The sequence below is a fragment of the Lepisma saccharinum genome, chromosome 26 (genome assembly GCF_977018435.1).
Source record: "Lepisma saccharinum chromosome 26, izLepSacc3.1, whole genome shotgun sequence".
NCBI lineage: Eukaryota > Metazoa > Arthropoda > Insecta > Zygentoma > Lepismatidae > Lepisma > Lepisma saccharinum.
The window spans coordinates 5,491,279-5,505,549 of record NC_139254.1 but is presented as its reverse complement, the minus strand read 5'-3'; the positions used below and the strand labels follow the sequence as shown (position 1 = coordinate 5,505,549).

At 36.2% G+C, this 14,271-nt stretch overlaps 1 protein-coding gene across 3 annotated transcripts in view; it reads left to right on the top strand.

Moving 5' to 3' along the window:
* The first annotated feature begins 1,200 nt into the window (after positions 1-1,200).
* The window catches only part of jumu (Forkhead box protein N4 jumeau), a 54,940-nt gene continuing 41,869 nt past the window's right edge, over positions 1,201-14,271 (top strand). The window contains exon 1 of one of the 3 annotated variants that reach the window (XM_083112320.1): positions 1,201-1,222. The gene's annotated coding sequence lies outside the window, so the exon portion shown is untranslated. Of the gene's footprint in view, positions 1,223-1,356; positions 1,644-14,271 lie in introns of those variants that run through there. The other 2 variants (XM_083112319.1, XM_083112321.1) reach the window with 2 other exon arrangements.

The following is a 14,271-nucleotide window of genomic DNA, read 5'->3' as shown; positions in this document are numbered from 1 at the left end:
TTTTGTGCAAAAGATTAATTATAGAACAAAGATTGTACATTCTGTAACCTGTAGGGCGTTCACATGCACAAGAAATACACTTTTCACAGCACTGGATACAAGGAAAAATAGAGGCAAATACAAAAGAAAATGTATATTTAATACAAATGGGCATTCCTATTGCACAGCACTGAAAGAAACAACCTCTCGTTTTATTTAGTTTAACTTGTAAACATTCAAAGTAAGAATCTCATCAATTTACTTTTTGCAATTAAAAAAAATGTCATTGAGCATTTATGATCAAAAGGCAGTATTCGTATGTTTTTCTGTAACTTTCCAGTTTAAAATTAATGATATATTTTGGTAACATATTTTTATATGGTGTACTGCGTTCACCCCAAAATAATAAATTCTTACCAGATTAAAAAAAAAGATTATGCACTTAAAAGGTTTTCAAACAAGTTTTCTCTAAAAAATAAATACATATGCAACTTTTCGAATGTAAGCAAGTCGTCTGAAATATTTATGCAGGACATTTATTTCAATGAACGAAATATTTAGTAGTAAAAATTCAGTTTCTGCTTTCTGACCTTGCACTTTTAGATTCGATGTAAAGAGTAGTTCCTTATTCTAGATACATATATAGTGTACATAAAATATATGAAATAACGCATCATTTCTTTACACACGCAACCATATCCATAATTTCAATATTCAGGCATATCCGAACCTTTGTTTACATTTTTCCGGTTCGTAAATATTGCTATTCCACGGTTTTCAAAATTACTAGTACTCATATAAAAATGGAAATACCTTGCGACTACCTTGTTAACAGTTATTTTTCTAGCACGCTACAATTTTATTTCCTCTACCATACCGTACAAAAAAAATAGCACATAACGATAATTTCTAGATGTACATTTCTTCCAGCTTCTGTTTCTATCCCCTCCCATCTTACTTCCCCGTATGCGAGAGAATGGAATATTCCAAACAAAAAACTTCATTCAAAAACGGCGAAAATAATACATTCGTCTTACACATGAAACGCATAATTATCATATAAAGTAACACTAAACACGAAAAAAATATTAACAGTACCATCAGAACTAAAAAGCAAAAAGGTATAATTTCATATTATTTTCTGCCTCTTCGTACCTTCAATTTGGGCGCCATCTTGCTTGCAAATGGATGGTGTATACAAATAGTTGTGTTCTACCGCGAGCAAATGACAAGAGTTACCCATGTAAATATCAATGTTTGTAATAACATAATCCAAGCATGTGTTTTATACAATATATTATTATATTTTGTGCATGTGATACATGCAGATACATTAATATTTTATTGAGGAAGGAGAATGAAAATCTTGAATTTACTGATAATAAAACATTAGTACCATGTGCAGATTTTCGATTTAAACATGGCCTCGAACCCATAGTGCATTTCGCCCAATCACAGACGGTCGTGAATATCACGTGCTTGGAGTCGACCAATCAGAAATTTTAAATTTCAAATTTAGTCTGCCTTTGTCCGGGGGCCTCAACGTTAGGTTTGGTTCATGCGATCTTTGAACGTGTTGTGTTGTGCTTAAATTTACAAAATATAAATGGTGGAAACACGTGATATTTTAGGATAATCTGTCAGACTACGTAGAAAAATATTTGGTAAGTACTAACTTCATAATATGTGCAAAACAAGGGAGGTTTAATTGAAGATAAGCCGAAAATTTATGTAGAAGAAGGAGTTGTATTGTGATGGTAGAATCGTTATACTCCGGGAATTTAAATCGTTGCGAGTAGATTTAAAGAATATCAATGAACACGATTAGTTTGATATTATGCGAGATTGGTTTTCACTAAGTAATGCGATTAGGAGTAAAGCATATTAAGACGAAAGAGCACTTTTACTTAAAGTACGAAAGTGAAAATCCGCGCCAGTATTTTCATCTCGGCGGTATGAAGATTTTGAAGTGCTTGAAGGTTGCTGTGGAAGAAGCCGTAACTATGGCAACGATTGTACTTTGTTGAAAATAATACCTGAAAAATATAGCTTTGTTGAATTTAGTAATGCTTAAGAGGCGTTATAATGTTTGAAAATGTAAGTAGTCGTTGGGGAAAAGCCTTATATTTTCTCGGCGACAAAACGAGTTCCCGTAAAGTGGGCAGTCTAACCGTGTTTGTCATGCATGTAGACTTCCATTTCATTTTCCCGCACTGGTGATGTAAGGGCCAAGAGCCAATTCCTTGTTGTGTTTTGGTTTTTGTACGAGTTCAATTGTGAGCCCTTGGAGATGCTGAAACAAATGTGTTTTGTGTATGTACCGAGTTATGGCATATATATATATTAACGGGTTGATAAGTAACTTGAGCATCAGAGAGAGTATAATTTTTGTTCCAATCATGCGTGAATAATAATAAATTTTCAGAAACCGTGCGCTGAAGCATTGCTTTGTATTAATAACTAATACTCTCGTGAAGTTCGGTGCATTTGTTGCTGGAACATTTATTCCGTATTTTGAAAATTAACGAGTTTGTATAGTTTCGTTGGGTGTTGCAAGAGGGTATCTGTCAAGATTGGCTAACTAAAGGATAAACAATTTTCAGTCTGTTTTAACCCACCACCTCCAGTTATTCCCCCAGAACTTTGTTGATTTACCTTTTGTAGTTTGTGTATACAGGATAACTTACTTAATACATGCATCCATACACAGGAGTACTATTTGTATTGGAAGGGAATTGTCATAGTTAACATGCAATATACTGTTTTGAGCTGAAATGTACTGATTATGGGTACGAAAACATTCTGATTGTAGCATTTAGGTTTGAAGGGTGATTTTTTTAATCTTCAGCATTGTTTACTAGCCGATCTTTTGGGGGAGTGGTTTCAATTTTAAAGTAAGTAATAAAATAAATAAACTACTTTTCATATAGAAAGTGTACAGTATATATTCAAGTGTAATAACCACCGAAGATAGAAGAACATGTTGGAACAACTTTAATGGGATTAATTTGGGACATTTCTGCCAGTTTCCCACTTCGTACTAATGTTGCTTTCACATGTTACAGTATTGGTTGCAAAGCATGTAGTTCGTTTCTTATAATGCAACATGTTTGAAACTGATTCAGTTCATGTGATATTTCGGTAGCCCCTTAGTATAATGAAAAAAGTGGCGGTCCTGATACTTTCCTGTCACCTAGTGAGGCAGAGTGAAAAATCGAAAGCCTCAACTAGGAATGAGCAAAATTAGCCACATACATTATTGCAATAAATGTAGTAGGCTATAGAACTGAAGTTAATCACTTCCTTCTATGAATGATGAGTCACAGAAAGTGAAGAAGTCGGTAAATTTTTTGCAAGTCCCATGTAATTGTGCGAGCTCGTGCACGTTCAAGATATCCGTAGTATGTGCCCCTTGAATGTTTTTTATAAACGGATATCGGTAATTGTCTGTTATATCGGAGACACATTTCTATCGAATATTTTCAGTTTTAAATGGTTCGTACTTACCAATTGTGTATTGCGGAACATAGTTGAAGGTGCCATTATGCTTTTTACACGAAAATAACTTCGATTTTTCACATTACGAGTAATTCTTTTGGGTCCTTTCTTCCGTTGCGGAACATACAATATTTCGTGCACAGCTCAGGATCATCACGCGTCGTGCTTGTGTTTTGTCGATTTGGAGTGGGCATGCAGTGTTGCAACCTTCTTAACCAAAAAATACCTACTTTCGTGTTCATTATGTCATCACAAACCATTGACGGATAGCTCCAAAAACCATTCCCGATAGCCCCAAAAACCATTCACGGATAGCCCCAAAAACCATTCACGTTAGCCCCACAAACCATTTCCGGCAAGGTTAGGTTAGGTAAGCATAGTTAAAAAAATAAAAAAATTCTCGTAAAAAAAAGACACGTTTGGAAACACTTCTTCCTCTCGCGAGACCGCGTGACTTTCGACACTCGCGCCATCTGCAGGTTCATAATGGAAACAACGGCATAATGTTGTCCTTTCGCACAAAAGGCTACTTTATTACATCAAAAGTGCGTATTTTCTTTTCTGCAGCATTCCATAGTGACAAAATACCTCCACGAAGTTTGATAAATGCAACAGAAACTCATTTCCGTAAGTAGTTTCTCCTGTAAATTTGAAGAAAAGTGTCTCCGATATAACAGACATTTACCCAGATATCATAAGGTAAGATTTGTGGAAATGTTGAAAGCTCCCAAATAATACATTATTGTTCCCTGAAACAGGGTGAACGTGAGTGAAGTCAGTCGTCATATTTTTCGACTTCCCCTATTTCCAAAATATACAGTTGTATGTACTAGAGTAAAGGCAAAAAGCATGAAACTGTTGTTTTTTTTCCCACCAAGTAGTGTTGACTGTGTTAGCTGGCATATAAGCCCTCAAATAATCCCTAGTATAAAAATTTATAAAGAAAGAAACATTCTAAATACAAGGTCTACTGACTGGGAATCCTGGCATAAAGTGACCACAAACAAAAGGACCGTCAGCCATAACTGTCGTTCGTAAACTCCAGCCAACTCAAGTCAGGTCTTACAAGCGGCTTACACAGATGTCACAGAAAACGCCATGTTGACGTCACTGGTGAAGCTGTCTCATGCTGCAGTTTACGAACAGTGGGGTGGATCGTCTGCTTCACTCCTGAGCATGTTTAAAAGCAGTTGACTTTCTTTTGGAAGTAGCATTCGGTGTAAATGGCACTAAATATCACCTCTATATAAAGCTTGGCTACATTAATAAAAAAGAATAGAATATTTTTGACAAGTTTTAGAAATTTGCACAAAAAATAACCGAATCAACTGTATGCCTACACATTAAAAATAATTATTTTGTAGTATTTTATTGTTTAGTGAATTTAGTTTAGTGTACCGTGTATTAATTCCAACTGATAACGTTGAATTATGGTAATTGAAATTGCTTTAAAAATATTTATTTCATGCAGTTCAGATCAAAAACTACTTTTTTCTTTTCGGATACGAGTTTTTGCATATTTTTCCCATATGTACATCTACGGAAAGAATTATAAGATAATATTAACTACACCTTTTCCTTCAGTTGTCTTTCTGACTTACGAAGGCATCAAATAAATGATTGCTGGCCATTGAAAGCTGCTGCGTCGTTATTTCTGCTAGTTTTCGTCTGCAGTCAACCGACTCAGCTGAATCGAGAATGGCTTACGAAACTTACAAGCCAAGTAAGCCGGATACGTCACTGCGATGTCACGTTTCCGGTAGTGGGCAGAGCTAGCCATACTTGGATTGAGTTCTAGAACAGCTTTGGCTGACTTGGCTGGAGTTTACAAACAGGTGTATAATATTTCGTGCACCTTCCCCTTCATATGTTCAACTTGGACCATAAGTATGCTCCTCTATGCTGAAGTATAATGCACAGGAGTTGCAGGTCTGCACATATTCTTTTGCATGTGGTTCCACAATACTATTTGACACCAGGAATTCAGTGTGAAGAATTGCAGTCAGTACCTAGTGTTTTAGATCACATTGAATGTAGGAATTCATAAAAGAAAAATCTTGTGTGTGTGTCCGAATCCGTTAATGAACAAGGAAATGCAGTTTTTCTTCTTCAAGAAAAGGTCTACAATGTTGTAGTTGAGCTCTGGCATCAGATGTATGGAAACAAATCACTTTAAATTTGAAGGTAATCACAACTAAAGTAAGAATCACGAATCTTCTGACCTTCTGTAAACAACCGTCTCACTTCGAGTAACGTATCACTCTGCGCCAGCTGTTCGTGAATGACGCGGCCATCATATACTGCTCACTTGCAACCTTTAATTTTACGTAACATGGAAAAACTTTTTCTTATTTTAACTGATAATCTACACATTGAAGTATAATACATTTTCTACAAGTGATTAAATACGTGTTCTTGTTCAAGAATGAACATATTTTTCTACGCCAAAAGTTCCATTTATCTGACACTGGGTTAACAGATCCCCCTTCCCCCTGCTCTCTTAGTATGACAGCACCAAAGTTATACGTACAAGAGAGAGAGAGAGAGATTCGTTTCAGTAAATTCAAGCCTTTTGGTTTTATTGCTTCCTCTTCCACCAAATTATTGCCCAACATTGTTGACATGTAGAGTATTGTTTTCTCCTTTGTGCAACAAATATACCGCCAGTTTTAGCAGAAGCTAAACAAAGATAAGCCAGGGAATAAAAAATATATTGTTTATCTTTCTCTCGGTTTCTTGTGCACTTGAAAACAAGAAGATGATAATAAGCACATTATTCACGCACGTCTCATGCAAGTAATGCATTTTCTTACCTTGATTCAGCAGTTCCTTTTTGAACTTGAGGCATTTTCGGCACTAGACATCATCCTGTCACAGTACGGTCTGTCAAACTTGCTTCCCAGAAAGGAACTCAACGTGGCACAAGAGGCGATTTAACGTCGACAGCTAAAATTGGGGAGATCGTCATCAATCATCACTATCAACATCTTCCCCACAGTGGACAGGACGGCTCTTTGATTGAAAGAATACAAAAGCACCTCGCGTTGTATTGCGCTTCTCAAAATCGGTGTACTTGTTTATATGAGCAACAATGGTTTTTTTTTCGCGGGAATCACAACTTGACCGGTCGTTTTCCTTTCTTTCACCACACCGAAAATACAAAGACGCAGAGAGACAATTACACTTGGACACCAACTTCACTGCTTGCTCAGGATAGTACCGACACAACGTCACATAAACGTTAAGAACAACCTGCTTCTTGCCACTTTTCAAACGGCTGTATTTCTGAAAGACTACTCTGAAAACACGGGAGACCTTCCTGCATGCATTGAAGTCGCCATGTTCGAAACTGGCGCTATTTTCTTGCTGTTCACGTGATCGATTGTAATTTATACAATAATCACGTATTATTATTATAAACAGAAACCGTTAATGAAAATATATGTTAAAATGTATAATGCAATGTAATTTACACATTCTTCTTCCATTAGCTTACTTTCATAGAACGGACTACATGATGCGAAAAAAATCCGTTATTAGGTTGTTGCCAACTCCAATACTTCTCACTAAGTCAAGTACAGAAACGGAAGTGGTATGTCGAATGTCGGCATATGATAGTGTGATTTCACATTGTCAGTGCCGATCCTCCGGGGATGGGGGAGGGGGTGGGACACAGGAGTCGATCTATAATCCAGAGGTGTTCACCATCCGCATGGTGACATCCTCACACTCCGGAATACTTTTGCGGGTGAAGGAGGGCAGGCCGTAGGGTGAGGGAGGTTGATTTAAAATGAACACCTCTCAACAAGAGAAGAAAAATGTGACAATATTTAAAAATTCAACCCCAAATATGCATTTTATTTTATATGTAGCGTACAATAAAATGTGACTGCCTCAAAATATTTGCGTCTTCTACAGTCTTCTTTCCCTACTTTTATGCTTCTCTAAGTTGCCGTTTTAGGTTCCCTTGGTGTCTTTGCTGCATAATCCAGCATTTTTGAACGGGATGAAAAGGACATACGAGTGTGTTTTTGGATGAAGTAACTTTAGAGATGTTGATCAGCCAAAAGCAGCTTACCTATTTCAATGAAAAAGAGAAAAAAAGTCACTTCCAGCACTTTACTGCTGAAGAGGCATGGGTGAAACTTTAGTGGACTGTTGTTATGAGGGGGGAGGCTTATTTTTATTTAATGACAATCAGCATCTGACCTGGGTGATGCCAATTTTCAATTTTTTTCCAAATGGAGAACTTTCTTCTGGGCATCTTTTTTCTTTCTTTCAAAATGTGTGAACAGGTTCTGGATGTCATCCGCAAATTTCAAGTGATTTGCGTCCATAGGACCAAAGTTGCAACCCAATGTGTAAGAGGTCAGTTTCTTTTTAGGAGTATTATTTTCAACAGTGTGATATTTTCACCTGGTGGTGAAGCTAGCTTTAGAGCTATTTTCACCAGGTTTGAAACTGCATATGCATGAACTACAACGTGGCCTGCTACATGAATGTGTGTATTCTGTGTGAAGCTTACGTCCGTGTGCATTTATTTTTGTTCAGGAGACCAGTACTTTTTTTCTGCACACCATGAAGTTGGTCTGATATGGACGGGGGCTAATAATATGTCACATGTCATAAGTATGAAGGTGTTTTACATTCCTAAATGCTTTCATTGTTAGGCAGATTTTACGGTTCTTACAGGGTGGCTACTCCCCGGGAATTATGTGTGAATTCAACTTGAATTTTTCCCCGTAGACGTGAAAAATTACAACTTTTTCTAATCCAAATCCTATTTATATTTGATGCAAATAAAAATTATTTTCGTAAAATATTCTTGCTCACTTCACTTACAATTTCTGCTTTTCGTAGTCTTACCATAGCTAGGAGGCGGCAGTAGTCGTTCCAGGGTGCCGAACTATCTAAATGAAAAATGTTGTAAAAATAATTGATTGATTTGTGGTTTTATGTCCACTTTATGCACAGAAAGGCTAATCGGGACTGGACCTACAGTTCGAAGTGGGATCCGAACTACAGTGCCGTGTGGAGAAAAAATAATTGAAATTGTTTGTTCGAACACAAATGCTTTAGCACCAACTTCTACCCCCTTTTTGCATAATTTACAAGGATGATGAAGTCTTTGATACAACAACAACAACAACAATGTTGATCCTGGCGGGTTCGAATCCTCGCTTGAACATGGATGTTTGTGACTGTCCATTCATCAATTTCATCATCACTCATCCCCATCTTCCCAAATTAGCCAAATGTGGCACAAGAAGCGAAGTAAAATAAATCAATAATAATAATTATTAACACTATTATTATTATTATTAGTAGTAGTAGTAGTATTAGTACGTTTATCCTGGCACTTTCTCCCAGCTCGCTCAGACAAAAATTTGTGGTTGCGCCTCTGATTGTAAATAGAAACTCGGCACCTTAAATTAAGGTATGACTTGAGATGACCGGACCCCTCTTCGATTTTCTTCATATTTGATATAGTCACTAATTGAGGCCTCCTAATCACGAATCTGAAGTTAAAATTTGTCGGAAACTTCTAGAAATTGTGAACCATTGGCAGGTGGTTAGGTTAGGTTAGTTTCGGTTGGGTTAGGCAAACATAGTTAAAATTTGGTGTCGTGGTAGTATCAGGAATATATATATATTTGCTTGTGAAACAGAAAAATTCGTGAAAATCGACTGTTTCCATTCCGAAAACTAACACCTTATTTTAGCTTTTGCAATTTCTAGACTTTCCGACAAATTTTAACTTCAGATTCGTGATTAGGAGGCCTCAATTAGTGACTTTATTAAATATGAAGAAAATGGAAGAGGGGTCCGGTCATTTCAAGTCGTTCCTTAATTTAAAATAACTTCTTAGCAGTAAGTTCAGAAAAACTGCCAATGAATAAAATAAGATAACAGACAATGTTATGGTATGAGTCAGGTAATTATTTTGTTTGAAAATAGCCCTACGTGCTATTCTCACCACCTGGTGATAATAGTCTCGGCCTATTTTTAATGCACTTTTACATGCTGGTAGAAACAGTGTAGAAGTACATACTATGTTTAATTCATTCACTTGGATTTTCTGGTGGCCATAGAGACCTGCTGAATATTTTTTTTTGTGTGTGAAATTTCAAATTTTTCTTCTTTTATAAGTCATTGTTGGGAGGAAATAATGATACAATGCACTTCTAATGAAAGGATTATCATTCAGCACAATGATATAACAGTCTCTACAACAATTAGTTCTCCTTTTACGATATTTAATACATCATGGCACATTTGTAAAGCCTGAATCTGGAAATACTGGTTCTTGAATATTACTTTATGTAAGTAGTAGCATTCCTCGGTCTCTTCATTCTGATGTGGACAAGTCAATTTAATTTCCTGTAAAATTCATTACCGAATTGGGCCCAGTGTGCGTAAAGCACAAGTAAAGGAGATATTTGAAAGCAAAGTATCGCCCGCGTCTTGAGTACTTTCAACGCTTTTTATTAGTGAAATCAGAGTGTGTGCATTCAAAACTAGCAAAAGTAGACGTCTGAAATTAACAAACATCTCCGTGAGCTATATAAACAACTGAAAACATATATAAACAATGCAAGATATTTCACTTCCTCCGAGGGTCAGTGGTACCGCTGCAATTTTTAGCAAATACAGCTTAATGGCACACACTGCTGTAGTTCAGGTCCTAGTTGACCCAGATTTTTTTTTAGGGCTGAGTCGATGTATCAGTATCTGCAAATACCAGTGGTATCGGTATCAGCAACTATCGGTTGGAATTTATTTACAGATACTTTCCCAGCATTTTAATCTTTCACAGGTTCCCCAAAATGCCACTGTACAATTTCGTGAAGTCTAAATTATCCTACAAATTGTGCAAAATTCGAAGTTTCTTTTTATTTTGCACCAGTTTTGTATGAAAAAAATATTTTGTGATAACATGTAATTTACTATTCTGGTGTAATTCTTAAATATTTTAAAACAAAACTTATGGTAAATTCATGCATATAATTTGTGTGAAATACTAACAGAAATGTTAATCATTATTTTGAATAACTTTTAATTGTTACAATTTTCAAGTATTGGTATTGGCTCAGCCCTAATTTTTTTGTTAGCTTTCTGCGCCTCCCGTATGGCGAAGTTGTAATGTTGTCGCCTTGTAATCAAGAGTTCCCAGGTTTGATACGTGGTGGAGTGGTTCTGATCCCACTTTAAACTGTAGGTTCAGTCCCGATTAGCCTGTCTGTGCATAACAACAAATCAATCCATTTTGTTAAAGTTTCTCATTTGAGCATCAGAATTTACACACACATATACACAGTGTTTTTGCCTGTGCAGTTCAAAGTATTGTAGGCATGATTTTGTTTCGACAATGAGACCAAGAGTCTCTGAAACTAATTTCATTCTCATCTTGATATTTACAAGAGGTCAAAGAAAATACTGTCGGATCAGAAATGCCAAAATGTGGCTTTGTGTAGTAAAAATATTATTAAGTTGAGGTGGCAGGGTTTTAATTTTTCATGTGCATTTGTTGTTATTTTTGAAAACCATTGTCTAGCTTAAAAAAAAAAAATTGACTCAGTTTTTCCATCTCCATGTAGTTTAAAAATTTCCTCTGTTTTCCAGTCCACACACTATATCTTTAACTGTGCAGGCAAAATATTGTTGATAATGTTGTATGTGGACTGGCCATTCTATAACTGTATTTTTTCACCATAGCTGAGAGTATTTGAAAATAAGATCCTTAGGAAAATCTTTGGACCTAAAAGGGATGAGGAGACAGGTGAGTGGAGAAGGTTACATAATTTGTATTCATGTCCAGATATTATTAGAATAATTAAATCAAGAAGACTTAGGTGGGCAGGCCATGTGGCACGAATGGGATAGGAGAGAGGAGTTTACAGGATTCTTGTTGGGAAACCTGATGGTAAGAGACCTGTAGGAAGGCCAAGACGAAGATGGAGGGACAACGTTGAGATGGACCTAAGGGAAATCGGTAGGGATGGAAAAGATTATATAGAAGTTACTCAAGATAGGGAAAGATGGAAGGCCTGTGTTGCTGCAGCCATGAACCTTCGGGTTTAAGAAGGCTAGGGAGTTAGTTAGTTAGTTCTGTGATCAACATATAATCTCAGCTCCAAAGCTTTGATTCTCATCCTGGATGTCAAAGCTTGTTATGAATGTCCTTTCATGAATTAAGTTTTCAATTTACTACACAGTTGCTTTCATGTAAGCAATGCTTCACACAGATATTGTCTAGCATTCGCATCGTGCTGGGTTGCTGTTTTCCAAATGCCCCTTTGGATAGTAAAAGTGTTCTGGTGTTGTAGTTAGCACTTTATTACAATTTTTTTCAGCCTACACTCATATGCAAATGCTCAATATGGAGCACAGTTTTAATCCTAGAACACTACCATACGTAAAATTTACATGCGGTGTGCCCTTAATTCCCTTCCCTACCTTCCACCTTTCACCTACACACCCCTCCACCTAGCAATGCCTCAGTCTGTCGGACGTAAGGCAGCACTGTGGTAAGGAGAGTGCAAGCGCTGATAGTCTTGATTTGGTTTGTTATGTTGTGCACTGTACGTCAATTTTGCGTAGCTCTAGTAAAACTAGAAAAATCTTTCACGTAATTTTGACATTAGCGTTATTCATATTATTATTATTGTTGGTTTTTCATTGAATTTTTCATTCTTAATGCACATACGGGCTTGTCAATCAAGACATTCTCTTAAAATATTCTTACCTTACCTTACCACATGGCGCTACAGCTCCTCGTGGGCTTTGGCCTCCTCAACTATGTGCCTCCATCTATTCCTGTCCTCTGCAATCTCCCACCATCTTCTCACCTTCATGTGACGCAAATCTTCCAGGACACCATCTAGCTATCTTAAAATATTCTGTTTATTAAAATCATGTTTGTACATTTTAAAATGAAGAATAAAACTCCAATATAAGGAAAATAAACGAAATAATGTTCACAAAGAATCGTCATTTTGTTTTCATGATGTAGAGGTTGTTTTGAAAATAGATTCCTTCATGTACATATACAAGGTTGTTCCTTGTGTATCTTGTGTCAGTTCCATTTAGGGCTTGCACTCCGTAATTCATGCCCAAATTTTAGTCTGATGCATGTGACATCCAGTTTTCATCGAGATTTCGGTAGTGTTTATTATAAGCATTCTTATATTCGTATGTAGGAATCGTTGCATTGACGACGACTGTTGCAGTTTCTTTATTATGAATAAGAAAGTTTCTGCTGGATAAAATAAGCTGACTCTTAAACTACAAGCTGTTGGGCGACTAATGAAAATTTCAATGGAACCGAATGAAGATTTCAAATTTTCCCAGAGCTGTAAGACACTGGTTTTACCCCCCCCCCCTTAAAAAAAAGCTGAGGCTTAATAAGCTAAAGCAGAAAATGTAGACTACCTGGATAGTTCGACTAAACCAACTTACGGATGAAATTGCAATTATTAAGAACATAATAGTTTTATTCCTCGTTTGTTGTGAAAAACATTAACGAATGTAAATATTTATGAACTGCTTTCGAATCTGTTTTGTGATAGTGTACAGAAGTAAAAATAGGAAAATGCTTTGAAAGCTACAGAAGGTGAGTGCATTATGCCTTTTTTTTATTATTATGATGCCGTAGGAGTTCTGACCTCCAAAATTGATCAGAGGCACAAATATTACATTGTAGTAATAACAAGAAATTGAATCGTATCCACAAGTAAGAAATAATTAAGTCATGATAAAAAAAATAATTTTGGTAGACTAAGCTATGTTGCTGCATACATATTTCTCTATGTTTGAGTTCATGTATATTTTTATTCTAACACCATGGACCAGTGCGTACATGGACTTGCATTTGTGGAATTATGTACAATTGTCACGCAAGAATTGAGAATTATTCTTCTGAAGTGAAAAACATAGGTTACCGTAACAAACTAAGACAGCTTTGTAATAATCTATCACAGATGCGTATTTGCCAGAGTAGGACCATATATTTTTTTGTTAGTGTTTATACAATTAAATTGAGTTGTCCAAAAGTGTGTTTTGGTGTTGCCTGCAAGAGTAGTGAGAGTTCATTTTGATTTGATCTGTTATAATTGAGTGCTGGCTGTATGACATTAGACTTTATCTGTATTCTGTTTCCATGACTAAGTGCTATGCCTCTTGGCTGTTGTTTGGAGGCACATAGTGGTTCGGATCCCACTTTAAACTGTAGACCCAGTCCCGATAAGCCTTACTTTGCATAAAGTGGACTTAAACACCAAATCAATCAATCTTGGCTGTTGTTGCCAAGGCACTCGTATCATCTGCTCCTTTACAGAAGAACTTCAATATTTGAAAGAAAAAGAAATGGATACAAGTTTGACTTTTTTGTTGCAATTTTACAAATTCAGAAAAGGTTGTGCATGTCTAAAATTGCAAAAACTCAACTTGTATTCGTTCGTCCTAGGTGGCTACTCACCAGGAATTCTGGGAATTATGCATGAATTCTGCTTGAATATTTCTCTGTAGATGTGAAAAATTGCTATTTCATTAATGAATTAATAAAATATACTTACAAATGCTCAGAGACAAGTTTTCCACATTTTTTATCTAGGAAGAAAAATAAAACAGAATTCTCTCAATCTGTTTACTTTGCTAGTGTCCTTTGCAGAACTATCTATCTGACGGATGGAAGATAGAAGAAAATTTTCATCCTCATAAAAACATTTATTTTGTATTCATTAAAAAATATTCTAAGTCTGGCTGTGTGCAAATAGTTTGTTTTGAAACCCAATC